The sequence below is a fragment of the Hyperoodon ampullatus genome (genome assembly GCF_949752795.1).
Source record: "Hyperoodon ampullatus genome assembly, chromosome: 8".
NCBI lineage: Eukaryota > Metazoa > Chordata > Mammalia > Artiodactyla > Ziphiidae > Hyperoodon > Hyperoodon ampullatus.
In genome coordinates, this window is record NC_136921.1 from 97,550,892 (window position 1) to 97,570,097 (window position 19,206).

The following is a 19,206-nucleotide window of genomic DNA, read 5'->3' on the forward strand; positions in this document are numbered from 1 at the left end:
CTGCCTGCCAATGCAAGGAACAGGGTTCAAGCCCTGGTCTGGGAGGATCCCACATGCTGCAGAGCAGCTAAGCCTGTGCGCCACAACTACTGAGCCTGCTCTGTAGAGCCTGCGAGCCACAACTACTGAACCCGCGTGCCACAACTACTGAAGCCCTCGAGCCTAGAGCCCGTGCTCTGCAACAAGAGAAGCCACCGCAATGAGAGGCCCACACACTGCAATGAAGAGTAGCCCCTGCTCACCACAACTAGAGAAAACCAGCGTGCAACAATGATGACCCAACGCAGCCAAAAATAAATTAAAAAATATATATATATATAGCTAGTAAGTGACGAAGTTGGAATTTGATCCCAGCAATCTAGCTGTAAAGAAAATTAGCTATTTCTTTTCAAGGAGCAAGAGTTCTCCTCTGTCTTACCCCCAAGTATTCCTTGATAAGTAGTTTGTGCATCTGGTTATAACTTTAAAATGCTCATGAATGTATTCCTGTCTTATGATGCTGTCCCACTTATGATGCTGTCCAGATAATCTTTATCTCTCCTTTCTTGTTACTGTTGTTTTTGAGGGATTTTTCTATTAACGCTTCAGAGTTATTTGCCCCATCCTTAAAGAGCTTATACATTAAAACATAAGATCCTTACCAAATATACTTTGCAAAAATAACTGAGAATTAAGATAAATATTTTCCTCAGGAATACAAATTTCAAAATACCAAAAGGACAAGAGAATTATAAACTAACTACATGTATGTTACAGAAAAGATTTTTGTTTTATTTTGGAAGGTTAATCTTGTGAAATGGCACAGTGATCTGTATTTTGCTTTTTTGAATACTGTAATTGGTGATGAAGGAGCTTAGATATTTTGTTATCAGCTAAACAGTTCTGAAAGCTCATCCTCCAGTTTTGAGAATGGATTTCTATAACATGGGCCATGCATCTACATTGTAAATTCCATTCTGTAGATGTCTTGCTGTAATTGACCAGCATTCAAAATTATGAAGAATGGAAGATTGGTAAACTGCCAAATCCTTCAGTTATTCCACTGTATCACCAAATTTCCCCTTTTAATTTACAGTTGTTTAGGATGATGACTCCAAATATTTGAAAGTATTTTATAATCTAATGAAATATCAATTGAGATTAGGTTAAATAAATTAAGTTCACATGTATGGTGAAATACTATGCCATTGTTAAAAATGATGATACATAAGTAAAAGGACTTATTTATTGGAGAGATCTGTGCTTTGCTGTATATGTTGTCTTAGGTTTTGAATGACCAACTGACTAGAAAGTGTTCAGAGCTGAACAGAATGCTTCAGACTGTTAGAATGGAAAATACCAGAATCATTGCTGACCACCAAGCCCTTCTGCAGGTATTCATTTTTAACACTAGTCAATTTCTGGTAGAGTCATCAGGAAGCCTCCTTGGCTAAGAGATCAGGAAATACAAATAGCCAACTGGGTACGTAAAATATTTTAGCAATTAATTTCAAGGATTTTTCTGAATTATTTTATTTTTTAATTAGTTGTTTTCTGTTTTCATCAGAGGGGTCATTTGGCCTTACACTCAGAGCTTTCTTAATGGTTTCTTCTCAAATATCATTACTTTAGGAAAAGTAATTACCTGTCCAAGTATTGGTAGAATTATGGAGAATACTTATGACTGATCCTAAAGTATTTATATTTTCCCCAAAGACCTGTGCTTTCCCATTTTGCTTATGCCATTCCCTCTGCTGAGAATGGTCTTTACTTCATTTTCAACTGTTTGAGATTGTGTTCATTCTTTAAGACTCACTTTCACCCAGAAGCTTGATCACTCCAATCAGAAAAAATCAGTTTTGTCTTTTAATTTCTACTTCTAGGACACTAAACAGGCTGTAATAATAAGGCTCTCTCTTTTTTTTTCTTTTTTGAGCGTACTTACTATATAGCAAGCATTGTGCTAAGGATTTTACATATATTACCTCCTTTAATCCTAGCAGTTACATAAAGGGATATTTATCATCCTCGTTTTACAGATAATAAAAATAAGATTTAGAGAAGTTAATCAACTTTCCCAAAATCACCCAGCTAGCATAGGGTGGAGCCAGATTTCAATCTAGACTTGACTCCAGACTCAGTGTTTTTAATCATTTATGTTATGTTGCTTCTCTTGTTCTGCATTCTATAGTAGTAGTTTATGTGCATGGCTCATTTCCTGTACTACATTCCTAGGACATTGTCTTACATACCTTTGTTATTACCTATAGGGCTAAGCGTGTTTTGCACATAACAGGTACTCAGTAAGTATTTTTATTCAGCAAGCATTTAGTGTTTACCTCATGCAAGTATGTTGCTAGATCTAGATAGAATTATGGCAGTGAACAAGACAAGTCCCTACTTTCATGGAACTTACAATTTAGTAGGCTGAAGAATGTGACTTATGTATGTAACACTTTCACAAACGTTTTAAAACCTTGGAATATGACACAAGTGAGATCCCATTTTACCAAGTATGAAGGTGTGAAGGTTTACCTTGCAATCACATATTGTTCAAAAAGAAGTGTTTTAAAATATGTTTACAAATATAATTATTAATATATACTATATTTACAAAAGCTTTGTAAATTGTAGGTAGAGGAAGTGTGCATAAAAATGCTGTTTTGATAATTGAAAATAGTAAGCAAGAGGAAATTGTGCAGAACAGTTATAGACGTCTGCTGTAGCAGTGTCTGAGTGCAATTTCAGATACTGTCAAAAGAATTTAAACTATGAAACATGATTGTCCCTGGAGAATGGAATTATTTGGAAGAGATGTGGGGGAGATAGAGGTGGAGCAATCATTTCACTTTATCTACGTTGATATTGTTTTACTTTTTAAAATATAGTATCATGTTGAAATTTTGAAGTACCAAAATATACTTAATATAGTATTTTTTTCATCTTTTTTGGAGTATGGTTGCTTTACAATGTTGTGTTAGCCTCCACTGCACAACAAAATGAATCAGCCGTACACATACAGATATCCCCTCCCTCTTGGACTTCCCTCCCATTTAGGTTACCACAGTGCATTAGGTAGAGTTCCCTGTGCTATACAGCATGTTCCTATCAGTTGTCTATTTTATACATGGTATCTAAAAATTTGTTCATGTTAGGAGTTTTATAAATTTTGCAGCAAGCTGGATAAATAATGCCTCTTGATTATTGGCTAGAAGAGCTATAAAATGATAGAATTGTGGTCAGGCCAGGGTAGGTACAAAGAGCAAGCTGGACATTAAGATAAATTCTCTTAAAAAGGGGTTTTATTTATATAAATTAAATTTGACCTTTGTAAGTATCAGTATCTTTGATCAGTTGTTTAGAGTGATACCCTATCAAATGACTTCTGGCATCTCAACTTTTAATATTGCTTCTAACACTCAGGAAGAACAGAAAATGATGACACAGACATTTCAAGAACAAAACTTACTGCTGGATGCAGCCCATGCCAGTATCACAAGTGAGCTTCAGACTGTTCAGAATGAGAAAACACAACTCCAAATGCATCTGTAAGTAAACTGTGGGCAACTTTTGTTTTTGCATTTGTATTTCTTATCTTTAATGAAAATGTTTAATTCTGCATTTGCTGGACCAGTCACAAAAATAAAGACTCTGCCCTAAAGGAACTAGTTTTGTTAGAACATTTTGGTAACTGCTCTCAGGCAGGAGATATGTTCTGTAAGAACATTTAGTCTTTCTGTTAAGGAAGAACTCTCGTTCAGCTTTCATATCTCCTTGTTCTCTTCCTGCAGGGACCATTTAGTCCTTGAGCGTAACCAGTCTATCCAGAAAGCACAGGATGCTGAGAAGAGGGCAGCTGTGCAAAAAGAGCTGCTAGAATCAACTATTGCAAGATTGCGAAGTGAACTGGAAGCATCGATGCAAGAGAAGACCTCTCTGCTAGAGGAGAAAGAAGGACTTCAGGGAGAGGTAGGTAGAGGCAGATTTATGTTACCTCCTGGTTGTGGTGATGATCTTGTTTTAAAATTTTCTTGTAAGTGCAAAAGACAAGAAATACAACCCAGATGCAGTTTGTCTGAGTTGCCCATGAAAGAAACCTTTGGGTGGCTAATCTGTGTCTTTTAGCATGTGAGTGCACTGTGCCAAATAGTTGCCCTTACATAGCGTGAGTGAATGTTAACCATTCACACATCCTCATGTTAGTTAAGGAGTCAGATTTAAAACTCGATTTTCCCAGTAGAAGTGGGAGAGTGTAGTGGAAACAATGTAAGGGGAAACAGCCCTGTCTTCCTAGTTAGGAAAGAACCGGCAGAGTCTGACATGCAGACGTGTCTTTCTAATTTCAGGGCTATTTGTGAAGTCTGCTCTGCCTCAGAGACTCCCCGAGTGGCCCCTTTTCTGAGAGGATGTGCTACCTCTGCAGTGTAGGTATTATTTGACATGCAGGGTGTATCTGCTATAGTAGAGCCTGTCTGCTGTTTTTAAAATGACCCATTTCTTTTTTTTCCCTTCTCTTGGGCAGGTTAATAAAACTGAGAAAGAAATAGCAGAAGAAAAATGCAACTTGGAAAAGGAATTAGCTAAAAGCAAGGTATTCCACATTTTATTTGTTGTTATGTCATTATATTTAATTCCTTCTGTATTGCTGCCTCCTGTATCAGCTTATCTGAATGAGGAGATGGGTTATTTTGTTGAATACCAAAACATGGGGGAAATAGAGAGGCCGCGAAGCTGGATGCACCTGGAGCACTCCAGTCACTTCAGCATAAGACTGCGTCTGGGGAATGTTTGCTTGTTGAGCATCTCATGTTTGCCAGTGTGTCGTCACTGCCTCGGACCCTAGTGTTCACCGAGTAGTTTAGCCACTGAGTCCCCTGAGAGTGAGCTAATGGGCCTGTGGGCTGCAAAGGGATGATTGCTGACGATGCTGGTGTTTGTTTGTTTGTTTGTTTTTAAACTAAGCTTCCTAACTTGTTAGCACTTGCCACTTTATTTGTGAGATACCCCTTTCTGGGTTCTATGAAGGTAGAATGGCCAGAGAAACAAATACAATCCTTATTCAAACAAAAAAAAATCTTTCAGACATTGCTGTTTGCATTTCAAAATTTGAACAGGGTAAAGATTATGTCTCACTATCATCTAGAGAATATATCTGGAGCATCAAGGACTCTCAGCCCATCCGCATTCAGTAAACCCAGCAACAGGTGTCAGATATAGTCATCAAGCCTTGACTGTTTCTTGGCTCAAGTAAATAGCATTCTTAGTACCATATATGTGAACTTTTAGTTTAAGAACTGGGGAGAGAAGAAAAGCTAAATTCTGAGCTGGAGCTCAAAGACAGTTCACTAAGCTGGCAGGTACCTTCTGTGGTTTAGTCACTCATATCTAGTGATTTGAAAACAGTCCACCCAAAAAATCTTTCAAATAAAGCTGACTTCCTGTGGCAAGGGCTTTGCTGGTGTCAATGTGGCCTCAAATATGTTTTTTAAAATTTGGGAATTTGGCGGATACTATTAAATTCATTAATACTTTTTGCTTTAAAATGCTAGTGAATATTTCATGGCTAAGGCAAATGCTATTTGTGATTAAAACGTGGTATTATTATTTTGCTTGTCTGATTTCATTTGTTTTAATGTAGACTAAGTGTATGTTCATGGGGCTGAAAGATACTTGCTCGTTAGAGAGGTTCTATTAAGGCAAATGACAGTGCTTCTACAGAGTTCCGTTTTTTGGTCTAACTTGATGTTTTTTACATGTGTACTCATTGTAAAGCTATGTTTTCTTAAAGTCAGGCTTATTGAGTTATAATTTAGAGTGAAATTCACCCTTTTTTTACTGTACAGTTCTGTGAGCTTTGATAAACACAATCATGTAACCACCACCACAACAATCAAAATATAGAACATTTCTATCACCCCGGAAAGTTCCCTTGTGCCTTTTAGTAGTCAGCCTCTTCCTCCATCCCCATCCCCTGGCAACCACTGCTCTGTTTTTCTATCCCTGTAGTTATACCTTTTCCAGAATATCGTATAAATTGTATCATACAATATGTAGCATTATAAGTCTGGCTTCTTTTATTTAGCATAAAGCATTTGAGATTTGAGATTCATGCATGTTACTGTATGTATCAGTAGTTTATGTTCCGTTATATCACAGTTTCTTTACCCATTTGCCAATTGAAGAACATTTGGATTGCTTCCAGATTTTGGCAGTTATGAAAAAACCTGTATAAATATTCATATGTGAACATGTATTTTTATTTCTCTTGGATACATATCAGGAATTGGACTTCTAGATCCTACAGTAAATATATGTTCAAGTGTCTTGCAAAGGATGTGTGCCATCTTGCATTCCTACCAGGAATATATGAGTTCCAGTTTCTCTACACTCTCACCAACCCTTGGCATTGTCAGTTCTTTCAGTTTCAGCCATTCTGATTGGTGTGTAGGGGTATGTCATTGTGGTGTACTTTGCTTTTCTCCAGTGACTAGTAACATTGAGTACCTTTTCATCTGCTTATTTGCCATCAACAACTTAAAGTGTCTCTTCAAATCTTTTAACCATTTTTAATTCAGTTGTTTGTTTTCTTATAATTTATATTTCAGAGCTTTAAAAATAGTGTCCTATTAATCCTCATGTAATAGTTATTACTATTTGTATATAAACAAATTTTCTATGTGCTTTACCTACTTTTCTTCTGTATTATGCCTTTTCATGCTCTTTTAAAGAGCAGAAGTTTTATATTTTGATTAAGTCCAGTTTATCAGTTCTTCAACTTTTATGGATGATAGTTTTTGTGTTGTAGCTAAGAAATTTTTGCCTAATCTAAGATTACATAGATTTTCTCCTTTGTTCTCTAGAACTTTTTTGTTCAATATGAGGTGTATGATCCACTTCAAGTTAATTTTTGTATATCATGCAAGATGTAGTCCAAGGTTCATTTATTCTTAGGTGGATCATCTGATTGTTTTAGTACCTTTTATTATTGAGATATAATTAATATACCATAAATTCACCTTCTTAAAATATACAAGTTAGTGATTTCTTAGTATATTCACAAGTTTGCACAAATACCACCACTATCTTATTCTAGAACCTTTTTTATCATCCTAAAAAGAAACCCAGTACCCATTAGGAGTCACTCCCTATTTACCCCTGCCCACCTCTGGCAACTACTGTTCTACTTTCTACCGCAGTGGATTTGTCTGTTCTGGACATGTCATGGAAATAGAATCAAATAGTATGTGGCCTTTTGGGTCTGGCTTCCTAGCATGATGATTTCAAAGTTTGTCCATTTTGTAGTGTATATAAGTACTTCGTTTCTTTTATGGCTGAATAATATTGCGTGACTATAACACACTTCATTTATCCATTCATCAGTTGATAGACATTTAAGCCGTTTGCATTTTTTGGCTATTAAGAATAATGCTATGAACATTTGTGTACAGTCCTTTTTGTGAGCATATGTTTTCAGTTCTCCAGGAGCAAAACTACTGGGTCATGTGATAACTCTGTTTATCATTTTGAGAAACTGCCAAACTGTTTCACAAGTAAGGTAGTTGCACCATTTTACAATCCCACTAGCAATGTATGAGCATTCCACTATCTACGTCCTCACCTAAACTTGTTTAAAAAAACTTTAAAAAAAATTACACCCATCCTAGTAGGTGTGAAGTATCTCATTGCGGTTCTTTTTTTTAACTGAGGTGAAATTCACATACTATAAAATCAGCCATTTAAAAGTGAACAATTCAGTGGCATTTAGTACAATATTCACAATATTGTGCAACCACCACCTCTGTCTAGTTCCAAAACATTTCAATAACCCGAAAGGAAGCTCCATACCCATTAAGCAATCACTCCTTATTCCCTCCTTCCCCCAGCCCCTGACAACCACTACTCTGCATTCTGTCTCTATGGATTTACCTATTATGGATATTTCATATGAATATAACGATACAATATTGGATCTTTTGTATGTGGCTTCTTTCACTTAGCATAATGTTTTTGAGGGTCATCCATGTTTTTGTATCAGTATGTATCAGTACTTCATTCCTTTTTATGGTTGAGTAATATTCATTTTGTGTGTGTTTGTGTGTGTGTGTGTGTGTTGAGTTGGCTAAAAAGTTCGTTTGGGTTTTTTGTAAGATTTTACAGAAAACCCAAACGAATTTCTTGGCCAACCCAATATATGTATGTGTGTGTGTATACATGCACACACACACACGTATATATATGTACACACACACATACCACAATTTCTTTATCTGTTTATCTGTTGATGGATGTTTGCATTGTATCTGCCTTTTGGCTGTTGTGATTAGTGCTGCTATAAACACTTGTATGTGTATTTGTAAGTACCTGTTTTCATATCTTTGAGATATATAGCTATGAGTGGAATTGCAGGGTCATATGGTAATTTTATGTTTAACTTTCTGAAGAACCACCAGACTGTTTTCCACAGTGCTGAACCACTTTTTCTTCCCACCAGCAGTGTACAAGGGGTCCAGTTGCTCCACATTCTCACCAACACGTTATTTATTTATTTATTTATTTATTTATTTTATTTTACTTTTGGCTGTGTTGGGTCTTTGTTGCTGCACGTGGGCTCTCTCTAGTTGCATCGAACGGGGACTACTCTTCCTTGCAGTGCGTGGGCTTCTCATTGCAGTTGCCTCCCTTGTGGTGGAGCGCAGGCTCTAGGGTTGCGGGCTTCAGTAGTTGTGGCACGTGGGATCTAGAGCGCAGGCTCAGTAGTTGTGGCACATGGGCCCAGTTGCTCCACAGCATGTGAGATCTTCCTGGACCAGGGCTCGAACCCATGTCCCCTGCATCAGCAGGCAGATTCTTTTTTTTTTTTTTACATCTTTATTGGAGTATAATTGCTTTACAATGGTGTGTTAGTTTCTGCTTTATAACAAAGTGAGTCAGTTATACATATGCATATGTTCCCATATCTCTTCCCTCTTGTGTCACCCTCCCTCCCACCCTCCCTATCCCACCCCTCTAGATGGTCACAAAGCACCGAGCTGATCTCCCTGTGCTATGCGGCTGCTTCCCACTAGCTATCTATTTTGCATTTGGTAGTGTATATATGTCCATGCCACTCTCTCACTTTGTCACAGCTTCCCCCTCCCCACATCCTCAAGCCCATTCTCTAGTAGGTCTGTGTCTTTATTCCTGTCTTACCCCTAGGTTCTTCATGACATTTTTTTTTCTTAAATTCCATATATATGTGTTAGCATACAGTATTTGTCTTTCTCTTTCTGACTTACTTCACTCTGTATGACACACTCTAGGTCAATCCACCTCATTACAAATAGCTCAATTTCGTTTCTTTTTATGGCTGAGTAATATTCCATTGTATATATATGCCACTTCTTCTTTATCCATTCATCCGATGATGGACACTTAGGTTGTTTCCATCTCCTGGCTATTGCAAACAGAGCTGCAATGAACATTTTGGTACATGACTCTTTTTTTTTCCCCCAAGGTTTTCGCTTTAATGGCACCATAGATCTTTCCATGCTAAAACTTACAAAGGTCTTTCATCTACCTTCTTACTGGATTAAAAAGAATGTGCAATTTAAGGGAAAGTTATGATACATTAGTTTAAGCAGTCTAATGTAATTTTGCTAGTAATTAAGTCTAATATCTATTTCTCACTCCCAAGAAGCCTAAATATCAGAAGAATGCATTTATTCTTTTTTTTAGTTTCTGCTTTACAACAAAGTGAATCAGTCACACATATACATCTGTTCCCATATCCCTTCCCTCCTGCGTCTCCCTTCCTCCCACACTCCCTATCCCACCCCTCCAGGCGGCCACAAAGCACCGTGCTGATCTCCCTGTGCTATGCGGCTGCCTCCCGCCAGCTATCTACCTTACGTTTGGTAGTGTATATATGTCCATGACTCTCTCTCGCTTTGTCACAGCTTACCCTTCCCCCTCCCCATATCCTCAAGTCCATTCTCAAGCAGGTCTGTGTCTTTATTCCTGTTTTACCCCTAGGTTCTGCATGACAATTTTTTTTCTTAAATTCCATATATATGTGTTAGCATACAGTATTTGTCTTTCTCTTTCTGACTTACTTCACTCTGTATGACAGACTCTAGGTCTATCCACCTCATTACAAATAGCTCAATTTTGTTTCTTTTTATGGCTGAGTAATATTCCATTGTATATATGTGCCACATCTTTATTCATTCATCCGATGATGGACACTTAGGTTGTTTCCATCTCTGGGCTACTGTGAATAGAGCTGCAATGAACATTTTGGTACATGTCTCTTTTTGAATTATGGTTTTCTCAGGGTATATGCCCAGTAGTGGGATTGCTGGGTCATATGGTAGTTTTATTTTTAGTTTTTTAAGGAACCTCCATACTGTTCTCCATAGTGGCTGTACCAATTCACATTCCCACCAGCAGTGCAAGAGTGTTCCCTTTTCTCCACACCCTCTCCAGCATTTATTGTTTCTAGATTTTTTGATGATGGCCATTCTGACTGGTGTGAGATGATATCTCATTGTAGTTTTGATTTGCATTTCTCTAATGATTAATGATGTTGAGAATTCTTTCATGTGTTTGTTGGCAGTCTGTATATCTTCTTTGGAGAAATGTCTGTTTAGATCTTCTGCCCATTTTTGGATTGGGTTGTTTGTTTTTTTGATATTGAGCTGCATGAGCTGCTTATAAATTTTGGAGATTAATCCTTTGTCAGTTGCTTCATTTGCAAATATTTTCTCCCATTCTGAGGGTTGTCTTTTGGTCTTGTTTATGGTTTCCTTTGCTGTGCAAAAGCTTTGCAGTTTCATTAGGTCCCATTTGTTTATTTTTGTTTTTATTTCCATTTCTCTAGGAGGTGGGTCAAAAAGGATCATGCTGTGATTTATGTCATAGAGTGTTCTGCCTTTGTTTTCCTCTAAGAGTTTGATAGTTTCTAGCCTTACATTTAGGTCTTTAATCCATTTTGAACTTATTTTTATGTATGGTGTTAGGGAGTGATCTAATCTGATACTTTTACATGTACCTGTCCAGTTTTCCCAGCACCACTTATTGAAGAGGCACTCCTTTCTCCATTGTACATTCCTGCCTCCTTTATCAAAGATAAGGTGACCATATGTGCCTGGGTTTATCTCTGGGCTTTCTATCCTGTTCCATTGATTTATCTGTCTGTTTTTGTGCCAGTACCATACTGTCTTGATTACTGTAGCTTTATAGTATAGTCTGAAGTCAGGGAGCCTGATTCCTCCAGCTCCGTTTTTCGTTCTCATGATTGCTTTGGCTATTCGAGGTCTTTTGTGTTTCCATACAAATTGTGAAATTTTTTGTTCTAGTTCTGTGAAAAATGCCAGTGTTAGTTTGATAGGGATTGCATTGAATCTGTAGATTGCTTTGGGTAGTAGAGTCATTTTCACAATGTTGATTCTTCCAATCCAAGAACATGATATATCTCTCCATCTATTTGTATCATCTTTAATTTCTTTCAACAGTGTCTTATAATTGTCTGCATATAGGTCTTTTGTCTCCTTAGGTAGGTTTATTCCTAGATATTTTATTCTTTGTGTTGCAATGGTAAATGGGAGTATTTTCTTGATTTCACTTTCAGATTTTTCATCATTAGTGTATAGGAATGCCACAGATATCTGTGCATTAATTTTGTATCCTGCTCCTTTACTGAATTCATTGATTAGCCCTAGTAGTTTTCTGGTAGCATCTTTAGGATTCTCTGTGTATAGCATCATGTCATCTGCCAACAGTGACAGCTATACTTCTTCTTTTCCGATATGCATAACTTTTATTTCCTTTTCTTCTCTGATTGCTGTGGCTAAAACTTCCAAAACTATGTTGAATAAGAGTGGTGAGGGTGGGCAACCTTGTCTTGTTCCTTATCTTAGTGGAAATGCTTTCAGTTTTTCACCATTGAGGACGATGTTGGCTGTGGGTTTGTCGTATATAGCCTTTATTATGTTGAGGAAAGTTCCCTCTGTGCCTACTTTCTGGAGGGTTTTTATCATAAATGGGTGTTGAATTTTGACAAAAGCTTTCTCTGCATCTATTGAGATGACCATATGGTTTTTCTCCTTCAGTTTGTTAATATGGTGTATTACATTGATTGATTTGTGTATATTGAAGAATCCTTGCATTCCTGGAATAAACCCCACTTGATCATGGTGTATGATCCCCTTAATATGCTGTTGGATTCTGTTTGCTAGTATTTTGTTTTGCATCTATGTTCACCAGTGATATTGGCCTGTAGTTTTCCTTCTTTGTGACATGCTTGTCTGCTTTTGGTATCAGGGTGATGGTGGCCACGTAGAATGAGCTTGGAAGTGTTCCTCCCTCTGCTATATTTTGGAAGAGTTTGAGAAGGATAGGTGTTAGCTCTTCTCTAAATGTTTGATAGAATTCGCCTGTGAAGACATCTGGTCCTGGGCTTTTGTTTGTTGGAAAATTTTTAATCACAGTTTCAATTTCAGTGCTTGTGATTGGTCTGTTCATATTTTCTGTTTCTTCCTGATTTCATCTTGGCAGGTTGTGCATTTCTAATAATTTGTCCATTTCTTCCAGGTTGTCCATTTTATTGGCACAGAGTTGCTTGTAGTAATCTCTCATGATCTTTTGTATTTCTGCAGTGTCAGTTGTTACTTCTCCTTTTTCATTTCTAATTCTATTGATTTGAGTCTTCTCCCTTTTTTTCTTGATGAGTCTGGCTAATGGTTTATCAATTTTATTTATCTTCTCAAAGAACCAGCTTTTAGTTTTGTTGATCTTTGCTATCGTTTCCTTCATTTCTTTTTCATTTATTTCTGATCTGATCTTTATGATTTATTTCCTTCTGCTAACCTTTGGGTTTTTTTGTTCTTCTTTCTCTAATTGCTTTAGGTGCAAGGTTAGGTTGTTTATTCAAGATGTTTCCTGTTTCTTAAGGTAGGATTGTATTGCTATAAACTTTCCTCTTAGAAAAGCTTTTGCAGCATCCCATAGGTTTTGGGTCATTGTGTTTTCATTGTCATTTGTTTCTAGGTATTCTTTAATTTGCTCTTTGATTTCTTCAGTGATCACTTCGTTATTAAGTAGTGTATTGTTTACACTCCATGTGGTTGTATTTTTTACAGATCTTTTCCTGTAATTGATATCTAGTCTCGTAGCATTGTGGTTGGAAAAGATACTTGATACAATTTCAATTTTTAAAATTTACCAAGGCTTGATTTGTGACCCAAGGTATGATCTATCCTGGAGAGTGTTCCATGAGCACTTGAGAAACATGTGTATTCTGTTTTTTTGGGATGGAATGTCCTATAAATATCAATTAAGTCCATCTTGTTTAATGTATCATTTAACGCTTGTGTTTCCTTGTTTACTTTCATTTTGGATGATCTGTCCATTGGTGAAAGTGGGGTGTTAAAGTTCCCTACTATGATTGTGTTACTGTTGATTTCCCCTTTTATGGCTGTTACTATTTGCCTTATGTATTGAGGTGCTCCTATGTTGCGTGCATAAATATTTACAATTGTTATATCTTCTTCTTGGATCAATCCCTTGATCATTATGTCATGTCCTTCCTTGTCTCTTGTAATAGTCTTTATTTTAAAGTCTATTTTGTCTGATATGAGAATTGCTACTCCAGCTTTCTTTTGATTTCCATTTGCCTGGAATATCTTTTTCCATCCCTCACTATCAGTCTGTATGTGTCTCTAGGTCTGAAGTGGGTCTCTTGTAGACAGCATATATATGGGTCTTGTTTTTGTATCCATTCAGCCAGTCTGTTTCTTTTGGTGGGAGCATTTAATCCATTTACGTTTAAGGTAATTATCCATATGTATGTTTCTATTCCCATTTTCTTAATTGTTTTGGGCTTGTTATTGTAGGTCTTTTCCTTCTCTTGTGTTTCTTGCCTAGAAAAGTTCCTTTAGCTTTTGCTGTAAAGCTGGTTTGGTGGTGCAGAACTCTCTCAGCTTTTGACTGTCTGTAAAGGTTTTACTTTCTCCATCAAATCTGAATGAGATCCTTGCTGGGTAGAGTAATCTTGGTTGTAGGTTTTTCTCCTTCATCACTTTAAATATGTCCTGCCAGTCCCTTCTGGCTTGCAGAGTTTCTGCTGAAAGATCAGCTGTTAACCTTATGGGGATTCCCTTGTGTGTTATTTGTTGTTTTTCTCTTGCTGCTTTTAATATGTATTCTTTGTATTTAATTTTTGACAGTTCGATTAATATGTGTCTTTGTGTGTTTCTCCTTGGATAGCAGGCAGATTCTTAACCACTGCACCATCAGGGAAGCACCTATTTTTTTGTTTTTTGATAATAGCCATCCTAGTAAATGTGAAAGTGGTACCTCATTTTGGTTTTGATTTGCATTTCCTTAATGGCTAATAATGTTGAGCATCTTATTATGTGTTTATTGGCCATTTGTATATCTTCTTTGGAGAGCTGTTCACTCAGATCCTTTACCAATTTTTAAGGTGGGTTATTTAATGTCTTTTAATTGTTGAGTTGTAAGAGTTCTTTATATATTTTGGATGGTAGACTCTTATCAGATATGTGACTTGCAGATATTTTTCTCCCATTCTGTGGGTTCTGTTTAAATTTTTATATTTTTATAAAGTCCAGTTTATCAATTTTTTCTTTAGTTGCCTGTCCTTTAAGCGTCACATCTGAGAAACTGTTGCCTGATCCAAGGTCACAAAGATTTACACCTTTTTGTTTTGTTTTGTTTTTATATCGGAGTATAGTTGATCAACAATGTTGTGTTAGTTTCAGGTGTACAGCCAAGTGATTAAGTTATACATGTACCTATTCTTTTTCAATTTAGGTTATTACAGAATATTGAACAGTTTCCTGTGCTATACAGTAGGTCCTTGTTGGTTATCTGTTTTAAATATAGCAGTGTGTACATGTCAGTCCCAAACTCCCAATCCCTCCCCTCCCCCACCCTTCCCCCTGTAACCATAAGATCATTCTCTAAGTCTGTGAGTCTGTTTCTGTTTTGTAAATAAGTGCATTTGTATCTTTTTATTTTACATTCCACATGTAAGTGATATCATGATATTTGTCTTTCTCTGTCTGACTTACTTCACTTAGTATAATAATCTCCAACTCCATCCATGTTGCTGAAAATAGGATTATTTCATTCTTTTCAATGGCTGAGTAATATTCCATTATATTTATGTACCTCATCTTCTTTATCCACTCCTCTGTCAATGGACATTTAGGTTGCTTCCATGTCTTGGCTCTTGTAAACAGCGCTGCAGTGAACATTGGGGTGCATGTATCCTGTGAAACCATGTTTTTTTTGCAGATATGTGCCCAAGAGTGGGATTCCTAGATCATATAGTAGTTCTAATTTTAGTTTTTTAAGGAACCTCCGTATTGTTCTCCACAGTGGCTGCACCAACTTACATTACCACCAGCAGTGTAGGAGGGTTCCCTTTCCTCCACACCCTCTTTAGCATTTATTTTTTGTAGACTTTTTGTTAATGGCCGTTCTGACTGGTGTGAGGGGATATCTCATTGTAGTTTTGAGTTGCATTTCTCTAATAATTAACAGTGTTGAGCATCTTTTCGTGTACCTCTTGGCCATCTGTATGTCTTCTTTGGAGGAATGTCTATTTAGGTCTTCTGCCCAGTTTTTGATTGGGTCGTTTTTTTGGTATTGAGCCGCATGAGCTGTTGGTATGTTTTGAAGACTAATCCCTTGTCGGTTGCATCGTTTACAAATATTTTCTCCCATTCTGTGGGTTGTCTTCATTTTGTTTATGGTTTCTTTTGCTGTTCAAAAGCTTTTGAGTTTAATTTGGTCCCATTTGTTTATTTTTGTTTTTATTTTCATTACTCTAGAAGGTGGGTCAAAAAAGATCTTGCTGTGGTTTATGTCAAAGAGGTTTTTCCTATGTTTTCCTCTAAGAGTTTTATAGTGTCCAGTAATACATTTAGGTCTTTAATCCATTTTGAGTTTATTTTTCTGTATGGTGTTAGGGAGTGTTCTGATTTCATTCTTTTACATGTAGCTCTCCAGTTTTCCCAGCACCACTTATTGAAGAGGCTATCTTTCCTCCATTGTATAGTCTTACCTCCTTTATTGTAGATTAATTGATGATAGGTGGGTGGTTTATTTCTGGGCTTTCTATCCTGTTCCATTGAATTATATTTCTGTTTTTGTGCCAGTATGATACTACTGTTTTGATTACTGTAGCTTTGTAGTATGGTCTGAACTCAGGGAGCCTGATTCCTCCAGCTTCGTTTTTCTTTCTCAAGAGTGCTTTGGCTATTCAGGGTCTTTTGTGTCTCCATACAGATTTTAAGATTTTTTGTTCTAGTTCTGTGAAAAATGTCATTGGTAATTTGGTAGGGATTTCATCGAATCTGTAGATTGTCTTGGGTAGTATAGTCATTTTGACAATATTGCTTCTTCCAGTCCAAGAACATGGTATATCTTTCCATCTGTGTCATCTTTGATTTCTTTCATCAGCATCTTACAGTTTTCAGAATAATGGTCTTTTGCCTCCTTAGGTAAGTTTATTCCTAGGTGTTTTATTCTTTTTAATATGATGGTAACTGTGATTGTTTCCCTAATTTCTCCTTCTGATCTCTCATTGTTAGTGTATAGAAATGCAACAGATTTCTGTGTATTAATTTTGTATCCTGAAACTTGACTGAATTCATTGATGAGCTCTAGTAGTTTTCTGGTAGCATCTTTAGGATTTTCTATGTATAGTATCTGCAAACACCTGCAAACAGTGACAGTTTTACTTCTTCTTTTCCAGTTTTGATTCCTTTATTTCTTTTTCTTCTCTGATTACTGTGACTAGGACTTCCAAAACTGTGTTGAATGAAAGTGGTGAGAGTGGACATCCTTGTCTTGTTCCTGATGTTAGGGGAGGTGTTTTCAGCTATTCACAGTTGAGTATGACGTTAGCTGTAGGTTTGTCATATACAGTCTTTATTATGTTGAGGTAGGTTCTCTCTAGGCCCACTTTCTGTAGAGTTTTTATCATAAATGGGTGTTGAATTTTGTCAAAAGCTTTTTCTGCATCTATTGAGAGGATCATATGGTTTTTATTCTTCAATTTGTTGATGTGGTGTATCACACTGATTAATTTGTAGAGACTGAAAAATCCTTGCATCCCTGGGATAAATTCCACTTGATCGTAGTGTATGATCCTTTTAATGTATTGTTGGATTTGGTTTGCTAGTATTTTGTTGAGGATGTTTGCACCTGTGTTCATCAGTGATATTGGCCTATAAGTTTCCTTTTTTGTGGTATCTTTGTCTGGTTTTGGTATCAGGGTGATGGTGGCCTCATAGAATGAGTTTGCAAGTCTTCCCTCCTCTGCAGTGTTTTGGAATAGTTTCAGAAGGATAAGTGTTAACACTTCTCTCAATGTTTGATAGAAGTCGCCTGTGAAGCCATCTGGTCCTGGACTTTTGTTTGTTGGGAGTTTTTAAAGCACAGTTTTAATTTCAGGGCTTGTGGTTGGTCTGTTCATATTTTCTCTTTCTTTCTGGTTCAGTCTTGGGAGATTATATTTTTCTAAGAACTTGTCCATTTCTTCTAGGTTGTCTGTTTTATTGGCATATAGTTGCTTTTAGCAGTCTCTTATGATCCTTTGTATTTCTATGGTGATTGTTGTAACTTCTCCTTTGCCATATCTAAGTTTACTGATTTGAGTCCTCTCCCTCTTTTTCTCGATGAGTCTGGCTAAAGGTTTATCAATTTTGTTTATCTTCTCAAAGAACCAGCTTTTCGTTTCATTGATCTTTTCTGTTGTTTTCTTTGTCTCGATTTCATTTCTTTCCACTCTGATCTTTATAATTTGTTCCCTTCTACTAACTTTGGGTTTTGTTTGTTCTTCTTTCTCTAGTTGCTTTAGGTGTAAGGTTAGGTTGTTTATATGTGATTTTTCTTGTTTCCTGAGGTAAGATTTTATTGCTAGAAACTTCCCTGTTAGAACTGCTTTTGCTGCATCCCATAGATTTTGGATCATTGTGGTTTGGTTTTCATTTGTCTGTTAGTATTGTTTTATTTCCTCTTTGATTTCTTCAGTGATCCATCGGTTGTTTAGTAACATATTGTTTAGCCTCCACATGTTTGTGTTTTTTACAGTTTTTTTCTTGTAGTTTATTTCTAATCTCATAGCATTGTGGTTGGAAAAGATGCTTGATATGATTTCAGTTTCCTTAAAGTTACCAAGACTCGCTTTGTGATCAGTCCTGGAGAATGTTCCATGTGCACTTCAGAAGACTGTTTACTCTGCTGCTTTTGAATGAAATGCTCTATAAATATCAGTTAGGTCCATCTGGTCTAATGTGTCATTTAAGGCCTTTGTTTCCTTATTGATTTTCTTTCTGGATGATCTGTTCTTGGATGAAAGTGGGGTGTTAAAGTCCCCCACTATTATTGTATTACTGTCAATTTCTCCTTTTATGGCTGTTAGTATTTGCCTTATATATTGGAGTGCTCCTATGTTGGGTACATATACGTTTTCGATTGTTATAGCTTCTTCTTAGATCGATCTCTTGATCATTATGTAGTGGCCTTCTTTATCTCTTGTAACAGTCTTTATTTTAAAGTCTATTTTGTCTGATATGAGTATGGCTACTTCAGCTTTCTTTTGATTTCTATTTGCATGGAATGTCTTTTTCCATCCTCTCAATTTCAGTCTGTATGTGTCCCTAGATCTGAGGTGGGTCTCTTATAGACAACATATATACGGATCTTGTTTTTGTATCCATTCAGCCAGTCTTGTGTCTTTTGGTTGGAGCATTTAATCCATTTACATTTAAGGTAATTATCAATATGTGTGTTCCTCTTGCCATTTTCGTAATTGTTTTGGATTTGGGTTTTTTTGTGGGTTTTTTTGGCTGCATCCCTTGTTTTGGGACATGGCAGTGAAAGTGCCAAGTCCTAACCACTGGACCACCAGGGAATTCCCTGGATTTGTTTTTGTAGGTCTTTCTTCTTTCCTTCCTCTTTTGTTCTCTTATCTTGTGCTTTGATGACCAACTTTAATGTTGTGTTTCAATTCCTTTTTCTTTTTTGTGTGTATCTATTGCAGATTTTCGGTTTATGGTTCCCATGAGCTTTTGATACAGCAGTCTGTATATAAAGAAGATTGCTTTAAGTTTCTAGTCTTTTAATTTCAAATGCAATTCCAATATCCTGCATTTGTGCTCTCCTCTTCTCACAGTTACTGGTTTTGATATCATATTTGTGTGCAGATGATTTCCT

At 36.6% G+C, this 19,206-nt stretch overlaps 1 pseudogene across 1 annotated transcript in view; it reads left to right on the forward strand.

The window, feature by feature from the left end:
- The window catches only part of LOC307057536 (coiled-coil domain-containing protein 150-like), a 187,874-nt pseudogene that overhangs the window by 23,237 nt on the left and 145,431 nt on the right, over positions 1–19,206 (forward strand). The window contains exons 10-13 of the transcript in view: positions 1,266–1,373; positions 3,403–3,527; positions 3,771–3,948; positions 4,502–4,570. The product of the transcript in view is annotated as a coiled-coil domain-containing protein 150-like (transcript). The remainder of the gene's footprint in view (positions 1–1,265; positions 1,374–3,402; positions 3,528–3,770; positions 3,949–4,501; positions 4,571–19,206) is intronic.